Source organism: Oncorhynchus gorbuscha, unplaced genomic scaffold (assembly GCF_021184085.1).
Source record: "Oncorhynchus gorbuscha isolate QuinsamMale2020 ecotype Even-year unplaced genomic scaffold, OgorEven_v1.0 Un_scaffold_756, whole genome shotgun sequence".
Lineage (NCBI taxonomy): Eukaryota > Metazoa > Chordata > Actinopteri > Salmoniformes > Salmonidae > Oncorhynchus > Oncorhynchus gorbuscha.
The window spans coordinates 23,642-42,651 of NW_025745796.1; the positions used below are offsets into that span (position 1 = coordinate 23,642).

The 19,010-nt window shown below is 46.2% G+C and overlaps 1 pseudogene; it reads left to right on the forward strand.

Moving 5' to 3' along the window:
- Positions 1-1,133: 1,133 nt before the first annotated feature.
- Positions 1,134-19,010, forward strand: part of LOC124020060 — a 30,726-nt pseudogene continuing 12,849 nt past the window's right edge.

Genomic DNA, 19,010 nt, shown 5'->3' on the forward strand with positions numbered 1-19,010 from the left:
TTGTTTTCAGCCTTAGTATTCATTGTTTTCAGCCTTAGTATTCATTGTTTTCAGCCTTAGTATTCATTGTTTTCAGCCTTAGTATTCATTGTTTTCAGCCTTAGTATTCATTGTTTTCAGCCTTAGTATATGTTGACTGTTTTATGTTGACACACTGTGACTGTTGGAGGATTTGCGTATTTTGACCAACTGAATTGACAGATACTGGAATCTTATTGATAAGGTACTGTGTTTTGTGTTTTGTTTTTATGTTTGACAAACTGAGTTGACAGATACTGAAAGTTCAACGAGGTACTGTTATGTGTTTACTTGGTCTTTGTACTTTTTAGGTAGCTAAATTACTAACTAGCCTATGGTAAGTGAACATATATCTGAAGCAGTAGGCTTGTAGTGTTGGCATGAAAACTAAAACATAAACTGCCACACATTCCTGTAGGGTAGAGATCCTTCTGGAAGGCTTAGTGGTCTCAAAATCACTCACTGTTTTGCTGGGTAGTACTTTGCAGTGGAGAGTTAGAGATTGACATTGTGTGTGTGTGTGTGTGTGTGTGTGTGTGTGTGTGTGTGTGTGTGTGTGTGTGTGTGTGTGTGTGTGTGTGTGTGTGTGTGTGTGTGTGTGTGTGTGTGTGTGTGTGTGTGTGTGTGTGTGCGTGTGCGTGCGCGTGCGTGTGCGTGTGTGTGTGTGTGCATACCTGCATATGTGTGTGTTATATGAACAGTCTCTACTCCAAAGCCATAAGACTGCTAAATAGTTAATTAAAGTGTTAACCAGATCACACTAACTCTTTTGACTCATCACTGCTGCTACTGTTTACTATCTATCCTGTTACCCCTACCTACAGTATACTGTTGTTACTGTTTATTATCTATCCTGTTACCCCTACCTACAGTATACTGTTGTTACTGTTTATTATCTATCCTGTTACCCCTACCTACAGTATACTGTTGTTACTGTTTATTATCTATCCTGTTACCCCTACCTACAGTATACTGTTGTTACTGTTTATTATCTATCCAAGTTATCATTGACTCTGTACTGATACTCTGTCTATATAGCCAAGTTATCATTGACTCAGTTCTGGTACTCTGTGTAAACAGCCAAGTTATCATTGACTCAGTGCTGGTACTCTGTGTAAACAGCCAAGTTATCATTGACTCAGTACTGGTACTCTGTGTAAACAGCCAAGTTATCATTGACTCAGTACTGGTACTCTGTGTAAACAGCCAAGTTATTGCTTCTCATTGGGGACTTATTTTTTATGTTATTATCTTTCTGTTATTTCTCTTTCTGTTTCTACGTATGGTTGGGAAGGACCGTCAGGAAGCATTTCACTGTTAGTCTACACCTGTTGTTTACCAAGGACTAGAATGTTTTTAAAAATTTGATTTAGATTTTGTAACTTTTTTTCTGTGCTGGTGTTTGTCTCATGCCAGCCGTGTGATGTTGGACGTCCTGATAATAGGTGGAGGACCCCAGGCCCTGACCCTGGCCACCCTGCTGTCCTGTCCAGACCAGGCCCTGACCCCACCTCCCCCCAACACAGACATCCTCCAGGGGATCCTGCTCAGCCAGGGCAGGGCCAAGACCAGCCGCTCTAAGAGCAAGAGAGGAGGAGCTACCCGTGAGGATAACTACACTGCAGCTCAATGTTTTTTACGTGAGCTTTTCATAAAGGGCCCAGATGAAGCCTGTTCCCAGACTAAAGAGTGAATGTTTATTAAAAGGACGTTTTAGTCAGGGCTCGACGTCGGCGGGATCTGGGTCCAGGAAAACATCCCAGAAAGTAGACCGATGTTTTTCCTCACATTTTGGCCTTTCTTGATTTCAGTTAGGAGAGACATTCCTCTCTAATCTCCCTACACATATAGTGTACAGCATGCTGTTAGTGCTCTCTGTTTGACAGGTCTCTAATCTCTCCCCATCCCCATGACAACAGCCAGCTGAGGAGCAGGCCACTCCAAGCCGGGCTCAGATCCAGTCTCTAGACTAAAAACAAAATCTCCATTGAAAGTGCTTTTTAGTCGAGGTTGAAGGTGTAGGCTTAATTTGACTGTATAGACGGTATTTGAGTCTCTCCAGTTCACACCATTCTGCTGGCGATGCTGTCTGGTTGACAGGTGTGTAATATCTCCCAGGACAGCAGACAGCCGAGCCCGAGGAGCAGGCCGCTCCAGACCCAGAGTCAGTTTCATCCTGCCCTCCGCTGGCCTTCAGAGTGGTGGACTCATACGGAGCATGGACCTCGCTGTGGGAGAGCCAGTTCAGAGCACTCAACATCCCTCACCTTCGCTCACACACCCTGGTGCACACAGACCCACTCAATAAGGTACATCCCTCACCTTCGCTCACACACCCTGGTGCACACAAACCCACTCAATAAGGTACATCCCTCACCTTCGCTCACACACCCTGGTGCACACAGACCCACTCAATAAGGTACATCCCTCACCTTCGCTCACACACCCTGGTGCACACAGACACACACACTCAACAAGGTTTATGGTCCCTGCTGTAGGGTTGAATGAATGGTTCCTTTTGGACAACGCGAGTTGAGGTCACTTCAGTTTTCAATCCAGTCAATTCAGGCAGTGTACTTGTTTTTGCCTATAATCCCTTTGTCTTGGTTCCTTCCAGAGGGCTTTGCAGGAGTTTGTTCTGGAGAAGGATCGGGCAGCGGAGCTACACTGCCTCCCTGACCACACCTTCATTCTGGATGAGAACGCCTTCTTCAACGACATGCGTCTGGGCAAGAAGGACAGGAGGAGACTGAGCAGCAGCAGAGGCATACAGAAGAGCCTGTACTTTAGCCTGCCAGGCACCAGGCTCAGTGTGGACTTCTTCATGCAGCAGGTCGGAGATGGAGATGCACGCTGGCCGTGGCTTGAGTTGAGTTGAAGTGAAAAGGCACCATACCATCATTGGGGTGAATTCCATTTCAGTTCAGTCAATTCAGGAAGTAAACTGAACATCCAATTGGAATTGAAATGGAATTGACCCCAACCCTGCACCATACTAAACATACTATGTGAATCCCTCCACTACACAACATTTTGCAATAACAGTGATGCTTCTCTGTGTGACATAAGTAGGACTTCCCTGGGAGTAGTCAACTAACCCTCCTGCTGGAGAGCTACTGGGGTTGAGCAGGCTTTTGTTCCAGACCTGCACTAATACACATGATGACTACTAATGATAGTGAATGTGAGTTTTACAGTGAATGCTTGCTCTATTGTAGGGTTTATGTACAGCTGCAAGAAAAAGTATGTGAACCCTTTGGAAATACCCGGATTTCTGCATAAATTGGTTATAAAATGTGATCTGATCTTCATCTAGGTCACAACAATAGACAAACACAGTCTGCTTAAACTAACAAACACAAACAATTATACATTTTCAAGTCTTTACTGAACACATCGTGTAAACATTCACAGTGCAGGGTGGGAAAAGTATGAAAACCCTTGGATTTAATAACTGGTTGACCCTCCTTTGGCAGCAATAACCTCAACCAAATGTTTTCTGTAGTTGCAGATCAGACCTGCACAACGGTCAGGAGGAATTTTGGACCATTCCTCTTTACAAAACTGTTTCAGTTCAGCAATATTCTTGGGATGTCTGGTGTGAACTGCTCTCTTGAGGTCATGCTACAGCATCTCAATCGGGTTGAGGTCAAGACTCTGACTGGGCCACTCCAGAAGGTCAGGACTCTGACTGGGCCACTCCAGAAGGTCAGGAGTCTGACTGCGCCACTCCAGAAGGTCAGGACTCTGACTGGGCCACTCCAGAAGGTCAGGAGTCTGACTGGGCCTCTCCAGAAGCTCAGGACTCTGACTGGGCCTCTCCAGAAGGTCAGGACTCTGACTGGGCCTCTCCAGAAGGTCAGGACTCTGACTGGGCCACTCCAGAAGGTCAGGACTCTGACTGGGCCTCTCCAGAAGGTCAGGACTCTGACTGGGCCACTCCAGAAGGTCAGGACTCTAACTGGGCCTCTCCAGAAGGTCAGGACTCTGACTGGGCCACTCCAGAAGGCGTACTTTCTTCTGTTGTTGATTTACTTCTGTGTTTTGGGTCGTTATCCTGTTGCATCACCCACCTTCTGTTGAGCTTCAATTGGTGAACAGAGCCTTACATTCTCCCACAAAATGTCTTGATAAACTTGGGAATTCATTTTTCTGTCGATGATAGCAAACTGTCCAGGCCCTGCGGCAGCAAAGCAGCCCCAAACCATGATGCTCCCTCCACCAAACTTTACAGTTGGGATGAGATTTTGATGTTGGTGTGCTGTGCCTTTTTTTTCTCCACACATAGTGTTGTGTGTTCCTTCGAAACAACTCAATTTTAGTTTAATCTGTTCTCAGAATATTTTCCCAGAAGCACAGTGGAACATCCAGGTGCTCTTCAGACGTGCAGCAATGTTTTTTTGGACAGCAGTGGATTCTTCAGTGGAGTCCTCCCATGAACACCATTCTTGTTTAGTGTTTTACGTATCGTAGACTCATCAACAGAGATGTTAGCATGTTCCAGAGATTTCTGTAAGTCTTTAGCTGACACTCTAGGATTCTTCTTAACCTCATTGAGCATTCTGAGCTGTACTCTTGTAGTAATCTTTGCAGGATGGACACTCCTAGGAAGAGTAGCAACAGTGCTGAACTTTCTCCATTTATAGACTATTTGTCTTACCGTGGACTGATGAACATCAAGGCTTTTAGAGATACTTTTGTAACCCTTTCCAGCTTTATCTTAATCTTAGGTCTTCTGAGATCTCTCTTGTTCGAGGCATGATTCACATCAGGCAATGCCTCTTGTGAATAGCAACCTCAAATTTTATGAGTGTTTTTATAGGGCGAGGCAGCTCGAACCAACATCTCCAATCTCATCTCATTGATTGGAATCCAGGTTAGCTGACTCCTGACTCCAATTAGCTTTTGGAGATGTCATTAATACCTCTTTGGGCTAGGGGGCGGTATTTTCACATCCGGATGAAAAGGGTGCCCAAAGTAAACTGCCTGCTACTCAGGTCCAGAAGCTAGGAGCTGCCAGTCTGCAAGGAGCTGCCAGTCTGCAAGGAGCTGCCAGTCTGCAAGGAGCTGCCTTCCTCCTCTACAGCGCTGCTGGAGTCTCCTGCCTGTTCAGCGCAGCCAGAGCTGCCAGCCTGCAAGGAGCAGCCAGAGCTGCCAGTCTGCATGAAGCAGCCAGAGCTGCCAGTCTGCATGAAGCAGCCAGAGCTGCCAGTCTGCATGGAGCAGCCAGAGCTGCCAGTCTGCATGAAGCAGCCAGAGCTGCCAGTCTGCATGAAGCAGCCAGAGCTGCCAGTCTGCAAGGAGCTTCCAGTCTGCAAGGAGCTGCCAGTCTGCATGGAGCTGCCAGTCTGCACGGAGCTGCCAGTCTGCACGGAGCCGCCAGAGCTGCCAGGCTGTAAGAAGCCGCCAGAGCTGTCAGCCTACATGGAGCAGCCAGAGCCGCCAGTCAGCGTGGAGCAGCCAGAGCCGCCAGTCAGCATGGAGCAGCCAGATCCGTCAGTCAGCCAGACTCTTCCAGATCCGCCAGTCAGCCAGACTCTTCCAGATCCGCCAGTCAGCCAGACTCTTCCAGATCCGCCAGTCAGCCAGACTCTTCCAGATCCGCCAGTCAGCCAGACTTTTCCAGATCTGCCAGTCAGTCAGACTCTTCCAGATCTGCCAGTCAGCCAGACTCTTCCAGATCTGCTAGTTAACCAGACTCTTCCAGATCTGCTAGTCAACCAGACTCTTCCAGATCTGCTAGTCAACCAGACTCTTCCAGATCCGCCAGTCAGCCAGACTCTTCCAGATCCGCCAGTCAGCCAGACTCTTCCAGATCCGCCAGTCAGCCAGACTCTTCCAGATCCGCCAGTCAGCCAGACTCTTCCAGATCCGCCAGTCAGCCAGACTTTTCCAGATCTGCCAGTCAGTCAGACTCTTCCAGATCTGCCAGTCAACCAGACTCTTCCAGATCCGCCACTCAACCAGACTCTTCCAGATCCGCCAGTCAGCCAGGAGATGCCGGATTCAGCTACCTGCCTGAGCTTCCTCTCAGTGCTGAGCTTCCTCTCAGTGCTGAGCTTCCTCTCGGTGCTGAGCTTCCTCTCGGTCCCGAGCTTCCCCTCGGTCCCGAGCTTCCCCTCGGTCCCGAGCTTCCCCTCGGTCCCGAGCTTCCCCTCGGTCCCGAGCTTCCCCTCGGCCCCGAGCTTCCCCTCAGTCCCGAGCTGCCTCAGTCCCGAGCTGCCCCTCAGTCCCGATCTGCTCCTCAGTCCAGTGGGGTTCTGGGTGAGGACTACTAGGCCATGGTCTGCGGCGAGGGTGGACTATCCAAGGACGCGAGGAGGAGGGACTAAGACGGTGATTGAGTGGGGTCCACGACCCGCGCCAGAGCCGCCACCATGGACAGACGCCCACCTGGACCCTCCCTATTGTTTTGAAGTGCGTCCGGGAGTCCGCAGCTTGGGGGGGGGGGGTTCTGTCACGCCCTGGTCGAGGTATTTTGTGTTTATCTTCATTTATTTGGTCAGGCCAGGGTGTGGCATGGGGTTTTTGTTTGTGGTGTGTTGGTATTGGGATTGTAGCTTAGTGGGGTGTTCTAGTTAAGTCTATGGCTGTCTGAAGTGGTTCTCAATCAGAGGCAGGTGTTTATCGTTGCCTCTGATTGGGAACCATATTTAGGCAGCCATATGCTTTGTGTGTTTCGTGGGTGATTGTCCTTAGTGTCCTTGTTCCTGTCTCTGTGTTAGTTTACACAAGTATAGGCTGTTTCGGTTTTCGTTACGTTCATTACGTTCTTTGTTTTGTAGTGTTTGTAATTGATTCGTGTTTTACGTTTGTTTATTAAACATGGATCGCAATCTACACGCTGCATTTTGGCCCGACTCTCCTTCACCACAAGAGAACCGTTACAGCTAGCAGAACCCCTAGTCGTAAAAGGTTTTAACCTAGCGTTTTCCAACCTACACTGTGAATGTTTAAATTATGTATTCAATATAGACAAGATAAATACAATAATTTGTGTGTTATTAGTTAAAGCACACTGTTTGTCTATTGTTGTGACTTAGATGAAGATCAGATCAAATTTGACGACCAATTTATGCAGAAATCCAGGTACAGTAGAAGTCGGAAGATTACAAACACTTAGGTTGGAGTCATTAAAACTCGTTTTTCAACCACTCCAAAATGTCTTGTTAACAAACGATAGTTTTGTCAAATCGGATAGGACATCTACTTTGTGCATGACACAGATATTTTTTCCAACAATTGTTTACAGACAGATTATTTAACTTATAATTCACTGTATCACAATTCCAGTGGGTCAGAAGTTTACCAACACTAAGTTGACTGTGCCTTTAAACAGCTTGGAAAATTCCAGAAAATTATGCCATGGCTTTAGAAGCTTCTGATAGGCTAATTGACATAATTTGAGTAAATTGGAGGTGTACCTGTGGATGTATTTGGGGACAAAGATTGCACTTTTTGGAGAAATGTCCTCTGGTCTGATGAAACAAAAATAGAACTGTTTGTTCATAATGACCATTGTTATGTTTGGAGAGAAAAGGGGAGGCTTGCAAGCCGAAGAGCACCATCTCAACCGTGAAGCACGGGGTTGTCAGCATCATGTTGTGGGGGTGCTTTGCTGCAGGAGGGACTGGTGCACTTCACAAAATAGATGGCATTACGAGGATGGAAAATGATGTGGATATATTGAAGCAACATCTCAAGACATCAGTCAGGAAGTCAAAGCTTGGTCGCAAAGGGTCTTACAAATAGACAATGACCCCAAGCATACTTCCAAAGTTGTGGCAAAATGGCTTAAGGACAACAAAGTCAAGGTATTGGAATGGCCATCACAAAGCCCTGACCTCAATACCATAGAAAATGTGTAGGCAGAACTGGTAAAGCGTTTGCGAGCAAGGAGGCCTACAAACCTGACTCAGTTACACCAGCTCTGTCAGGAGGAATGGGGCACAATTCCCCCAACTTATTGTGGGAAGTTTGTGGAAGGCTACCCGAAACAATTGACCCAAGTAAAAAAAAAATGTAAAGGCAATGCTACCAAATACTAATTGAGTGTATGTAAACTTCTGACCCACTGGGAATGTGATGAAAGAAATAAAAGCTGAAATAAATAATTCTCTCTACGATTATTCTGACATTTCACATTCTTGAAGTGGTGATCCTAAGTGACCTAAGACAGGAAATTTTTACTAGTATTAAATGTCAGGAATTGTGAAAAACTGAGTTTAAACGTATTTGGCTAAGGTGTGTGTAAACATCTGACTTCAACCGTAATTCCAAAGGGTTCATATACTTTAATTTGCCACTGTAGTTGTTCATTAAAATCTATGAACCTGTGATATATAATGTACCGTGTGTGCGCATGTAATCTATTAGCCATCAACTCAAATCACCCAGAACAAAATAACTATACAACAACAATACTCTCCAGGTGAACAAATATGGCCTGGACAGTGTCCTGACAAAGGGCACAGTGGACAGACTGACCCCTGTCATGTCAGAAGGAATTGTAACATCATTCAGGGTATTCCTTCAGAACGGGACGTCCTCGAGGCTAGGCGGGTAGTCATGGCGACCGGGCCGACCCGTGCCCAGATGGCCAACATTCCTTTCTGGGTGTCGTCCATAGCGGAGAGCTACCCTGAGGAACGCCTGCAGCACACCGTGCAGCTCATGCACCACCACTCACGGTCAACGCGGCAACAGGAACCAAGAAGCCAGAACCAGGAACAGGAAGAGAGTTCTTCTTCTCTCTCATCAGGTCGGTTGAGATGAGAATCCTCTGCTATTGATAGCTATCTGTATAGATGGACCATATGTCTCCACATGACACTGTACAATAATGCCCTCTCCTGGTGTTGAGGTGACATGACACTGTACAATAACGCCCTCTCCTGGTGTTGAGGTGACATGACACTGTACTATACCGCCCTCTCCTGGTGTTGAGGTGACATGACACTGTACAATAACGCCCTCTCCTGGTGTTGAGGTGACATGACACTGTACAATAATGCCCTCTCCTGGTGTTGAGGTGACATGACACTGTACTATAACGCCCTCTCCTGGTGTTGAGGTGACATGACACTGTACAATAATGCCCTCTCCTGGTGTTGAGGTGACATGACACTGTACAATAATGCCCTCTCCTGGTGTTGAGGTGACATGACATGACACTGTACTATAATGCCCTCTCCTGGTGTTGAGGTGACATGACACTGTACTATAATGCCCTCTCCTGGTGTTGAGGTGACATGACACTGTACTATAATGCCCTCTCCTGGTGATGAGGTGACATGACACTGTACAATAATGCCCTCTCCTGGTGTTGAGGTGACATGACACTGTACAATAACGCCCTCTCCTGGTGTTGAGGTGACATGACACTGTACAATAATGCCCTCTCCTGGAGTTGAGGTGACATGACACTGTACAATAACGCCCTCTCCTGATGTTGAGGTGACATGACATGCTGTCAAGCCAAAGGCTGCAATACTGTAATATCACACTGACTGGGCATCTATTTGACTTATCAAATGTAGAAATTAACTTATTTACTTAGTACTTATTTGTGTTGGACATTCTGTTCCTGTTAAGAGTCAGTGTGGTGTCAGTAACTCTGTCTCCATTCAGCAGGTCTCTATGTGGTGTCACTAACTCTGTCTCCATTCAGCAGGTCTCAATGTGGTGTCAGTAACTCTGTCTCCATTCAGCATGGTGTCACTAACTCTGTCTCCATTCAGCAGGTCTCTATGTGGTGTCACTAACTCTGTCTCCATCCAGCAGGTCTCTATGTGGTGTCAGTAACTCTGTCTCCATTCAGCATGGTGTCACTAACTCTGTCTCCATTCAGCAGGTCTCTATGTGGTGTCAGTAACTCTGTCTCCATTCAGCAGGTCTCTATGTGGTGTCAGTAACTCTGTCTCCATTCAGCAGGTCTCTATGTGGTGTCAGTAACTCTGTCTCCATTCAGCAGGTCTCTATGTGGTGTCAGTAACTCTGTCTCCATTCAGCAGGTCTCTGTGGTGTCACTAACTATGTCTCCATTCAGCAGGTCTCTATGTGGTGTCACTAACTCTGTCTCCATCCAGCAGGTCTCTATGTGGTGTCACTAACTCTGTCTCCATTCAGCAGGTCTCTATGTGGTGTCAGTAACTCTGTCTCCATTCAGCAGGTCTCTATGTGGTGTCAGTAACTCTGTCTCCATTCAGCAGGTCTCTGTGGTGTCACTAACTATGTCTCCATTCAGCAGGTCTCTATGTGGTGTCACTAACTCTGTCTCCATCCAGCAGGTCTCTATGTGGTGTCAGTAACTCTGTCTCCATTCAGCAGGTCTCTATGTGGTGTCAGTAACTCTGTCTCCATTCAGCAGGTCTCTATGTGGTGTCAGTAACTCTGTCTCCATTCAGCAGGTCTCTATGTGGTGTCAGTAACACTGTCTCCATTCAGCAGGTCTCTATGTGGTGTCAGTAACTCTGTCTCCATTCAGCAGGTCTCTATGTGGTGTCACTAACTCTGTCTCCATTCAGCAGGTCTCTATGTGGTGTCACTAACTCTGTCTCCATTCAGCTGGTCTCTATGTGGTGTCACTAACTCTGTCTCCATCCAGCAGGTCTCTATGTGGTGTCACTAACTCTGTCTCCATCCAGCTGGTCTCTATGTGGTGTCACTAACTCTGTCTCCATTCAGCAGGTCTCTATGTGGTGTCAGTAACTTTGTCTCCATTCAGCAGGTCTCTATGTGGTGTCAGTAACTTTGTCTCCATTCAGCAGGTCTCTATGTGGTGTCACTAACTCTGTCTCCATTCAGCAGGTCTCTGTGGTGTCACTAACTCTGTCTCCATCCAGCAGGTCTCTATGTGGTGTCACTAACTCTGTCTCCATCCAGCAGGTCTCTATGTGGTGTCACTAACTCTGTCTCCATCCAGCAGGTCTCTATGGTGTCACTAACTGTCTCCATCCAGCAGGTCTCTATGTGGTGTCACTAACTCTTGTCTCCATCCAGCAGGTCTCTATGTGGTGTCACTAACTCTGTCTCCATCCAGCAGGTCTCTATGTGGTGTCACTAACTCTGTCTCCATCCAGCAGGTCTCTATGTGGTGTCACTAACTCTGTCTCCATCCAGCAGGTCTCTATGGTGTCACTAACTGTCTCCATCCAGCAGGTCTCTATGTGGTGTCAGTAACTCTGTCTCCATTCAGCAGGTCTCTGTGGTGTCAGTAACTCTGTCTCCATTCAGCTGGTCTCTATGTGGTGTCAGTAACTCTGTCTCCATTCAGCAGGTCTCTGTGGTGTCACTAACTCTGTCTCCATCCAGCAGGTCTCTATGTGGTGTCACTAACTCTGTCTCCATCCAGCAGGTCTCTATGTGGTGTCAGTAACTTTGTCTCCATCCAGCAGGTCTCTATGTGGTGTCACTAACTCTGTCTCCATCCAGCAGGTCTCTATGTGGTGTCACTAACTCTGTCTCCATCCAGCAGGTCTCTATGTGGTGTCACTAACTCTGTCTCCATCCAGCAGGTCTCTATGGTGTCACTAACTGTCTCCATCCAGCAGGTCTCTATGTGGTGTCACTAACTCTTGTCTCCATCCAGCAGGTCTCTATGTGGTATCACTAACTCTGTCTCCATCCAGCAGGTCTCTATGTGGTGTCACTAACTCTGTCTCCTTTCAGCATGGTGTCAGTAACTCTGTCTCCATTCAGCAGGTCTCTATGTGGTGTCACTAACTCTGTCTCCATTCAGCAGGTCTCTATGTGGTGTCAGTAACTCTGTCTCCATCCAGCAGGTCTCTGTGGTGTCACTAACTCTTGTCTCCATCCAGCAGGTCTCTATGTGGTATCACTAACTCTGTCTCCATCCAGCAGGTCCCCATGTGGTGTCTGAGCCTGGCCAGAGGGTGGTGGTGGTTGGTGGAGGCCTGACCAGCGCTCACGTCATCTCCATCGCTCTGCAGCAAGGAGCCAGTCATGTGACCTGGGTGATGCGCAAACACTTACAGGTCTGTTTCTGTTTAGATCTATGGCCCGAAGTGGAAACTTGTTAGTCCTGGGAATTATCACATAGAAACCTCATTTGGAGGATCAATGAGGTTTTAATATGCTTTTACATTTGTAGCACAAACCATTGTTTTGAAAACCATGGTGAAAATGGCTTTTTTAGACATAATACATGCCTCCTGTAAGACCCTATGATCTGTGCCACGCCTTCCACTGAAGGTGGCTCCTCCCCCTGTTCGGGAGGCGCTGGGCGGTCGTCGTCGCCGGCCTACTAGCTGCCACCAATCCCTTTTCTTTTCCGTTTGGTTTTGTCTGTCTTGTGTTCACCTGTGTCTAGTTTAGGCTAATCAGTGGGGTATTTAATCATCCCCATTCGTTTGGTTTTGTCTGTCTTGTGTTCACCTGTGTCTAGTTTAGGCTAATCAGTGGGGTATTTAATCATCCCCATTCGTTTGGTTTTGTCTGTCTTGTGTTCACCTGTGTCTAGTTTAGGCTAATCAGTGGGGTATTTAATCATCCCCATTCGTTTGGTTTTGTCTGTCTTGTGTTCACCTGTGTCTAGTTTAGGCTAATCAGTGGGGTATTTAATCATCCCCATTCGTTTGGTTTTGTCTGTCTTGTGTTCACCTGTGTCTAGTTTAGGCTAATCAGTGGGGTATTTAATCATCCCCATTCGTTTGGTTTTGTCTGTCTTGTGTTCACCTGTGTCTAGTTTAGGCTAATCAGTGGGGTATTTAATCATCCCCATTCGTTTGGTTTTGTCTGTCTTGTGTTCACCTGTGTCTAGTTTAGGCTAATCAGTGGGGTATTTAATCATCCCCATTCGTTTGGTTTTGTCTGTCTTGTGTTCACCTGTGTCTAGTTTAGGCTAATCAGTGGGGTATTTAATCATCCCCATTCGTTTGGTTTTGTCTGTCTTGTGTTCACCTGTGTCTAGTTTAGGCTAATCAGTGGGGTATTTAATCATCCCCATTCGTTTGGTTTTGTCTGTCTTGTGTTCACCTGTGTCTAGTTTAGGCTAATCAGTGGGGTATTTAATCATCCCCATTCGTTTGGTTTTGTCTGTCTTGTGTTCACCTGTGTCTAGTTTAGGCTAATCAGTGGGGTATTTAATCATCCCCATTCGTTTGGTTTTGTCTGTCTTGTGTTCACCTGTGTCTAGTTTAGGCTAATCAGTGGGGTATTTAATCATCCCCATTCGTTTGGTTTTGTCTGTCTTGTGTTCACCTGTGTCTAGTTTAGGCTAATCAGTGGGGTATTTAATCATCCCCATTCGTTTGGTTTTGTCTGTCTTGTGTTCACCTGTGTCTAGTTTAGGCTAATCAGTGGGGTATTTAATCATCCCCATTCGTTTGGTTTTGTCTGTCTTGTGTTCACCTGTGTCTAGTTTAGGCTAATCAGTGGGGTATTTAATCATCCCCATTCGTTTGGTTTTGTCTGTCTTGTGTTCACCTGTGTCTAGTTTAGCTAACCAGTGGGGTATTTAATCATCCCCATTCGTTTGGTTTTGTCTGTCTTGTGTTCACCTGTGTCTAGTTTAGGCTAATCAGTGGGGTATTTAATCATCCCCATTCGTTTGGTTTTGTCTGTCTTGTGTTCACCTGTGTCTAGTTTAGGCTAATCAGTGGGGTATTTAATCATCCCCATTCGTTTGGTTTTGTCTGTCTTGTGTTCACCTGTGTCTAGTTTAGGCTAATCAGTGGGGTATTTAATCATCCCCATTCGTTTGGTTTTGTCTGTCTTGTGTTCACCTGTGTCTAGTTTAGCTAACCAGTGGGGTATTTAATCATCCCCATTCGTTTGGTTTTGTCTGTCTTGTGTTCACCTGTGTCTAGTTTAGGCTAACCAGTGGGGTATTTAATCATCCCCATTCGTTTGGTTTTGTCTGTCTTGTGTTCACCTGTGTCTAGTTTAGGCTAATCAGTGGGGTATTTAATCATCCCCATTCGTTTGGTTTTGTCTGTCTTGTGTTCACCTGTGTCTAGTTTAGGCTAATCAGTGGGGTATTTAATCATCCCCATTCGTTTGGTTTTGTCTGTCTTGTGTTCACCTGTGTCTAGTTTAGGCTAATCAGTGGGGTATTTAATCATCCCCATTCGTTTGGTTTTGTCTGTCTTGTGTTCACCTGTGTCTAGTTTAGGCTAATCAGTGGGGTATTTAATCATCCCCATTCGTTTGGTTTTGTCTGTCTTGTGTTCACCTGTGTCTAGTTTAGGCTAATCAGTGGGGTATTTAATCATCCCCATTCGTTTGGTTTTGTCTGTCTTGTGTTCACCTGTGTCTAGTTTAGGCTAATCAGTGGGGTATTTAATCATCCCCATTCGTTTGGTTTTGTCTGTCTTGTGTTCACCTGTGTCTAGTTTAGGCTAATCAGTGGGGTATTTAATCATCCCCATTCGTTTGGTTTTGTCTGTCTTGTGTTCACCTGTGTCTAGTTTAGGCTAATCAGTGGGGTATTTAATCATCCCCATTCGTTTGGTTTTGTCTGTCTTGTGTTCACCTGTGTCTAGTTTAGCTAACCAGTGGGGTATTTAATCATCCCCATTCGTTTGGTTTTGTCTGTCTTGTGTTCACCTGTGTCTAGTTTAGGCTAATCAGTGGGGTATTTAATCATCCCCATTCGTTTGGTTTTGTCTGTCTTGTGTTCACCTGTGTCTAGTTTAGGCTAATCAGTGGGGTATTTAATCATCCCCATTCGTTTGGTTTTGTCTGTCTTGTGTTCACCTGTGTCTAGTTTAGGCTAATCAGTGGGGTATTTAATCATCCCCATTCGTTTGGTTTTGTCTGTCTTGTGTTCACCTGTGTCTAGTTTAGCTAACCAGTGGGGTATTTAATCATCCCCATTCGTTTGGTTTTGTCTGTCTTGTGTTCACCTGTGTCTAGTTTAGGCTAATCAGTGGGGTATTTAATCATCCCCATTCGTTTGGTTTTGTCTGTCTTGTGTTCACCTGTGTCTAGTTTAGGCTAATCAGTGGGGTATTTAATCATCCCCATTCGTTTGGTTTTGTCTGTCTTGTGTTCACCTGTGTCTAGTTTAGGCTAATCAGTGGGGTATTTAATCATCCCCATTCGTTTGGTTTTGTCTGTCTTGTGTTCACCTGTGTCTAGTTTAGGCTAATCAGTGGGGTATTTAATCATCCCCATTCGTTTGGTTTTGTCTGTCTTGTGTTCACCTGTGTCTAGTTTAGGCTAATCAGTGGGGTATTTAATCATCCCCATTCGTTTGGTTTTGTCTGTCTTGTGTTCACCTGTGTCTAGTTTAGGCTAATCAGTGGGGTATTTAATCATCCCCATTCGTTTGGTTTTGTCTGTCTTGTGTTCACCTGTGTCTAGTTTAGGCTAATCAGTGGGGTATTTAATCATCCCCATTCGTTTGGTTTTGTCTGTCTTGTGTTCACCTGTGTCTAGTTTAGGCTAATCAGTGGGGTATTTAATCATCCCCATTCGTTTGGTTTTGTCTGTCTTGTGTTCACCTGTGTCTAGTTTAGGCTAATCAGTGGGGTATTTAATCATCCCCATTCGTTTGGTTTTGTCTGTCTTGTGTTCACCTGTGTCTAGTTTAGGCTAATCAGTGGGGTATTTAATCATCCCCATTCGTTTGGTTTTGTCTGTCTTGTGTTCACCTGTGTCTAGTTTAGGCTAATCAGTGGGGTATTTAATCATCCCCATTCGTTTGGTTTTGTCTGTCTTGTGTTCACCTGTGTCTAGTTTAGGCTAATCAGTGGGGTATTTAATCATCCCCATTCGTTTGGTTTTGTCTGTCTTGTGTTCACCTGTGTCTAGTTTAGGCTAATCAGTGGGGTATTTAATCATCCCCATTCGTTTGGTTTTGTCTGTCTTGTGTTCACCTGTGTCTAGTTTAGGCTAATCAGTGGGGTATTTAATCATCCCCATTCGTTTGGTTTTGTCTGTCTTGTGTTCACCTGTGTCTAGTTTAGGCTAATCAGTGGGGTATTTAATCATCCCCATTCGTTTGGTTTTGTCTGTCTTGTGTTCACCTGTGTCTAGTTTAGGCTAATCAGTGGGGTATTTAATCATCCCCATTCGTTTGGTTTTGTCTGTCTTGTGTTCACCTGTGTCTAGTTTAGGCTAATCAGTGGGGTATTTAAATCCCCAGTTTTGTCTGGGTATTTAATCATCCCCATTCGTTTGGTTTTGTCTGTCTTGTGTTCACCTGTGTCTAGTTTAGGCTAATCAGTGGGGTATTTAATCATCCCCATTCGTTTGGTTTTGTCTGTCTTGTGTTCACCTGTGTCTAGTTTAGGCTAATCAGTGGGGTATTTAATCATCCCCATTCGTTTGGTTTTGTCTGTCTTGTGTTCACCTGTGTCTAGTTTAGGCTAATCAGTGGGGTATTTAATCATCCCCATTCGTTTGGTTTTGTCTGTCTTGTGTTCACCTGTGTCTAGTTTAGGCTAATCAGTGGGGTATTTAATCATCCCCATTCGTTTGGTTTTGTCTGTCTTGTGTTCACCTGTGTCTAGTTTAGGCTAATCAGTGGGGTATTTAATCATCCCCATTCGTTTGGTTTTGTCTGTCTTGTGTTCACCTGTGTCTAGTTTAGGCTAATCAGTGGGGTATTTAATCATCCCCATTCGTTTGGTTTTGTCTGTCTTGTGTTCACCTGTGTCTAGTTTAGGCTAATCAGTGGGGTATTTAATCTCGCCCTACCCTCTAGGTTTTGTGCAAGATTGTTTGTGTTACTGTCGTTGGCTTGGGTTGCGTTTTTCTCTGTTAAGCAGGTTTATTTCACAGGACTGTTTTTCCAGCACGTTAGTTTAGTCAGAGGAGTGTGTTCCTCCGTTTTCCACCAGCCTGGGTTCCTGTTTTCTAGTGGCTGCTTTTGTGGTCCTCTACGTTGTTGGCTGATACTGACAGATAGACAACTTCTTGGTCTCCTGACTCCACACCCACCTCTCCTAGGGACATACTGACAGATAGACAACATCTTGGTCTCCTGCTCCTGACTCCACACCCACCTCTCCTAGGGACATACTGACAGATAGACAACATCTTGGTCTCCTGCTCCTGACTCCACACCCATCTCTCCTAGGGAGATACTGACAGATAGACAACCTCTTGGTCTCCTGCTCCTGACTCCACACCCACCTCTCCTAGGGACATACTGACAGATAGACAACCTCTTGGTCTCCTGACTCCACACCCACCTCTCCTAGAGAGATACTGACAGATAGGCAACATCTTGGTCTCCTGCTCCTGACTCCACACCCACCTCTCCTAGGGAGATACTGACAGATAGACAACATATTGGTCTCCTGCTCCTGACTCCACACCCACCTCTCCTAGGGAGATACTGACAGATAGACAACATCTTGGTCTCCTGACTCCACACCCACCTCTCCTAGGGAGATACTGACAGATAGACAACCTCTTGGTCTCCTGCTCCTGACTCCACACCCACCTCTCCTAGGGAGATACTGACAGATAGACAACCTCTTGGTCTCCTGACTCCACACCCACCTCTCCTAGGGAGATACTGACAGATAGACAACCTCTTGGTCTCCTGACTCCACACCCACCTCTCCTAGGGAGATACTGACAGATAGACAACCTCTTGGTCTCCTGCTCCTGACTCCACACCCACCTCTCCTAGGGAGATACTGACAGATAGACAACCTCTTGGTCTCCTGACTCCACACCCACCTCTCCTAGGGAGATACTGACAGATAGACAACCTCTTGGTCTCCTGACTCCACACCCACCTCTCCTAGGGAGATACTGACAGATAGACAACCTCTTGGTCTCCTGACTCCACATCCACCTCTCCTAGGGAGATACTGACAGATAGACAACCTCTTGGTCTCCTGACTCCACACCTACCTCTCCTAGGGAGATACTGACAGATAGACAACCTCTTGGTCTCCTGCTCCTGACTCCACACCCACCTCTCCTAGGGAGATACTGACAGATAGACAACCTCTTGGTCTCCTGACTCCACACCCACCTCTCCTAGGGAGATACTGACAGATAGACAACCTCTTGGTCTCCTGACTCCACACCCACCTCTCCTAGGGAGATACTGACAGATAGACAACCTCTTGGTCTCCTGACTCCACACCCACCTCTCCTAGGGAGATACTGACAGATAGATAACCTTTTGGTCTCCTGACTCCACACCCACCTCTCCTAGGGAGATACTGACAGATAGACAACCTCTTGGTCTCCTGACTCCACACCCACCTCTCCTAGGGAGATACTGACAGATAGACAACCTCTTGGTCTCCTGACTCCACACCCACCTCTCCTAGGGAGATACTGACAGATAGACAACATCTTGGTGTCATTACTCTCTTCATAGAGAAATCTCAAAAATATGGAGTATTTATATACGTATTTAATATAGTATGTCTATATTGTGAACTACAAATTTACGCATGAATTTATTCAACATCAAAACTAATAAAATTAATGTCTCATCTGCCCTTTTAGATTTAGTTCATTTTTAGACATGTTGGTTTAGAAAATATATTCTAGAAATACATCACATTTCCAGAGTGCCCCCCCCTCCTCCCTCCCAGCTGAAGCAGTTTTATGTTAAGAGAATGTTATAGTCAGACCACCATGATCTCCAACCCCAAACCCCTCTGCCCCCCCCTCCTCCCTCCCAGCTGAAGCAGTTTTATGTTAAGAGAATGTTATATTCAGACCACCATGATCTCCAACCCCAAACCCCTCTGCCCCCCCTCCTCCTCCCTCCCAGCTGAAGCAGTTTGACGTGGGTGACGTGGAAAGCCTGGTGGGCCGGTACTCTCATGTGGAGCACGGCATCAAGATGGACGGCCTGGCCTACCTGCGCCAGTTCTACAACGAGAGCAGCGTCCATAAGAGACTGGCCATGATCAGACAGGCCAGGAAGGGAGGGGCAGTTACACCTGAGGCCTACGCAGCCCTGCAGCCCTACATCCAGACTGGACAGCTGTCTGTCCGAGCATACTGCCAGGTACAGAAATAACAATAATATGGTAATGCTACTAGTC